The sequence below is a fragment of the Cryptotermes secundus genome, unplaced genomic scaffold (genome assembly GCF_002891405.2).
Source record: "Cryptotermes secundus unplaced genomic scaffold, Csec_1.0 scaffold19, whole genome shotgun sequence".
In the NCBI taxonomy this organism is placed as follows: Eukaryota; Metazoa; Arthropoda; class Insecta; order Blattodea; family Kalotermitidae; genus Cryptotermes; species Cryptotermes secundus.
In genome coordinates this window covers 259,789-263,825 of record NW_019729897.1, presented here as the reverse complement: position 1 = coordinate 263,825, position 4,037 = coordinate 259,789, and positions in this window count along the sequence as shown.

Sequence of the window (4,037 nt, the reverse complement as noted above, 5' to 3'; positions counted from 1 at the left end):
TTGGCAGGCGTATTATTAATTTCAAATGTGATAAGCATTTACAATTATAGTGAAACCTCTCTATTCATTATTCCCCTATACATTCTTTTCTTGCAGATATAATTTATCTTTTTCTGGTTGCTGTAAATCCTATAAACAGTTTATAGTGATAGTGGATGCACCATTCGTCCAAGTACTGTTTTCCCACATCAGTTAATCAGAATCCTTGGTTGTAACTCACAACATTCACAGAATTACTGTTTTGGGGAAAAAGATGCCAAAGGTAACATGTTTTTGAAGTGCCTAGTAGCTGTTACCCACCCGCACTACTGCGTGTGAGTAAAGTAGCAAAACTGCAAGAAGTTTTTTATAACTTGTAGTAGAGAGAATGTCAAAATTTCTGCCAAAGGGAGGAACTGAAGAAGCATAAGCCATGGTTTGATGAAGGATGCTCAAAATTATTAGACCAAAGAAAACAAGCCAAATTGCAGTGGTTACAGAATCCAAGCAAAATAAATCAGGAATTTTTTTTATTGCTAGTGGGGTGAGACTAAGTCCCTTGTACTGCGGCCGCTTCTGGCCTATTGTACCAGCCCCAGATGACAGGTGAGGGTGATTGTGGAGCTATTGACGGAATGAAGATTGGCAGGGGAGACCGAAGTACTCAGAGAAAACCTGCCCCAGCGCCACTTTGTCCACCACAAATCGCACTTGACGAGACCCGGGATCGAACCTGGGTCGCCATGGTGGGAAGCCAGCGACTAACCACTTGAGCTATGGCACAGCCATAATAAATGGGGATAGTGTGAACAATATAAGATATTAAACCAGCAAGTATATCAGGAATAGAACGAGGGAATATCTGAAAGACAAAATTGTTGAGCTTGCAGTGAACAGCAAGGACAAGAACGTTAGAGACCTGTATAGAGAAATAAATGACTTTAAGAGGGGTTACCATCCTAGAAGTAACTTAGTGAGGGATGAGAATGGTGATCTGCTTGCAGATTCCCACAACATTTTGAACTGGTGGAAGAACTACTTCTCTCAATTACTGAATGTACATAGGGTCAGTGATGTTAAGCAGATAGAAATACATAGAGCTGAGCTGTTAGTATCTGATTCTAGCCCTTTTGAAGTTGAAATTGCTATTGCAGAGTTGAAAAGGTATTGATCGCCAGGTAGTGATCAAGTTTTGGAAGAACTTATTCAAGCAGGAGGCGAAATATTATGTTGTAAGATCCATAAGCTAAATACTTCTATTTGGTTTAAGGAAAGATTGCCTGCTCAGGGGAAGTAGTCTACTATTGTACCAGTTCACAAAAAGGGTGATAAAACTGACTAGTAATTATCGAGGGGTATCATTACTATCAACTTCATACAAAATTTTGTGCCATATTCTTCTCTCGAGGTTAAGTCCATACATAGGTGAAATTATTGGGGATCATCAGTATGAGTTTCGATGTAACAGATCATATATTTTGCATTCGTCAGATACTGGAGAAAAAATGGGAGTACAATGAGATAGTACATCAGCTATTCAAAGACCTCAAGAGAGCCTATGAATCAGTTAGGAAGGAAATATAATACAATATTCTGAAAGAGTTTAGGGAACCCATTAAACTAGTTAGGGTGAATAAAATGTGTTCAAACGAAACATGTGGCAAAGTTCATATAGATAAATATTTGTCTAATAATTTCCCTATCCAGAATGGTCTAATACAAGGAGATCCTGTATTGACACTGCTTTTCAACTTTGCTTTAGAATATGCCATTAGGAAGGTGCAGAAAACCAGGTGGGACTAAAATTAAATGGGACATATCAGCTGTTTGTCTGTGCTGATGATGTGGATCTACTGGGTGATGATAAAGCTACCATAAAGAGAGATGCACAAACTTTAATTGATGCTAATAAGGATGTTGGTCTGGAAGCAGACAAAGAGAAAACTAAGTGTATGGTACTGTCTTAGAAAAATTAAGTGCAAAATAATGACAAAGATAAGAAACGGCTGTTCTGAAAATGTTTCACGGTTCAGATTTTGGAAACAACGATAATAAATCAAAACCTGAATCAGGAAATTAAGAGGAGGTTGAACTCGGGTAATGCTTGCTACCGTTCAGTCCAGAACCTTTTGTATTCTTGTCTGCTGTCCAAAAACATAAAAATTGGAATATACAAAACTATAATTTTGCCTGTGGTTCTGCATGGGTGTGAAACTTGGTTTCTGACATTAAGGGAGGAACATAGACTGAGGGTGTTGAGAATATTTGGACTGAAGAGATAAGTGACAGGAAGTTGAAGAAAACTGCATAATGAGGCGCTTTATAATTTGTACTCTTCTCCAAGTATAATTAGAATGATCAAGTCAAGAAGGATGAAATTGGCAGGGCATATAGCATGAATGGCAGAGAAGAGGAATGAAGTAGGATATTGGTAAAGTCAGATGGAAAGAGACCAGTGGGAAGACCAAGGCGTAGCTGGATGAACAATAATAAAATTAATATTAGATAAGATGAGATGATGTAGATTGGATCTGGCTTAGGATAAGGACCTTTGGAGGGCTCATGTGAACATGGTAACTGCACAGTTTGCTCCTAAAGGAGGACTCTTCTTTGTGATTGAGTGTAGTAGCTGTAACGTTCCCATAAAGACCATTACATCCGTAATACTTCGCTTTCGTCAAGTACTGAATGTAGGAAGGAAATCGGGAAGTTGTATGACAGCAGATTTAAGAATCGTGTCAGCTCATCATATTAGTTAGATCAGCATACGAGTTCGGCATTTTAGATAGTGTGCATTTAGTCTCGTTATTTATGTTGTTTTCCTGTTGAAGCATGCAAGAGAGAATTTGTAAAATTATTTATTGCTAACCTTGTGTCAAGTACCCGTTCCAGAAAGGGGGAGGGGGCAGTGTAGTACAGAAAGGCAGATGTTATTGTCATACGTTGTTATCGATTGTGCACTCGGCGCTGGTGAATATTTTCTTTGTGGTTGTTACCTAAGTCTGGAGATAGATGGCAGCAGTCATTACAAGAACCAGCAGGTATCCTACAGGCCGGATGGGCTGCATTAGCGAAATCAGAAGAGAGAAAACCCCGGGGAAGTGTTCGTAAAAGTGGGTCAGACGCCATCACAGAAAAAGTGCCAGGAAAAGGACAGCACGTGATTAAGTAGAAGAAAGCCGATTTGAGAGAAAACGGAAGTGACGTATAAAACATAAACAACAACCACAGAGGGCGCACACTATACACCAACATGATACCTACAACAGGAAATCCAGAAACAGAAACATGTGACATCTGTCGGAAGTAAAAGACAACGACAACGCCATAGCGTGCGAATGCTGTGGCAGATGGCAGCACTGGGAATGCAGTGGACTAACCAAAGGCGAATTCGAGACGGTGAAAAGAAAAAAACTGCAAGCTAACATGGCTGTGCAGCAAATGCAAAATGCAAATTACGCGAAAGCAAAATAGTGAAGAAGAACCCATCCTAAAACTGGCAGAGAAAGTACAAGAAATGCTTAACTACATGGAGAACGACCTTCAGAAAAAAATCCGAGAAGAGATAGTAAACAACCTACCCGCTGAACTGGAAAAGCTCAAAAACCCGGAACCAAGGACGGAAAATACCGGAGCCACAAATCCCCCAGCAAAGCCGCAGAGCAACCACAACCGCAACGAAGGGGAAGAAACACAAGATGAAAACCCACCAAAAAAATCATACAGAGACAGCGTCATAACGGAAACAAGAAGAAAAATAAATGCACCCCCACCTCCCAGGAGGGAAGCAACACTATATGGGACAAAAGAAGACGATGAAGAACTTCAAGCTGCAGTAAAAATGGCCTGGCTCTTTGTAGGCAGGCTCAGAGAAAACACAAACATAGACACAATCAAGAATTATATCAGAAAGAACGGGATAACAGACGGAGTTGAATGCGAAGAAATACAAACTAGAGGAAGAAGCAAAGCCTTCCGACTGGGGCTCCACTTCAATCGACTATCCGAAGTAGAAGCGCCAGAATTCTGGCCCAAAGGAGTGCGAGTCGAACGCTTCC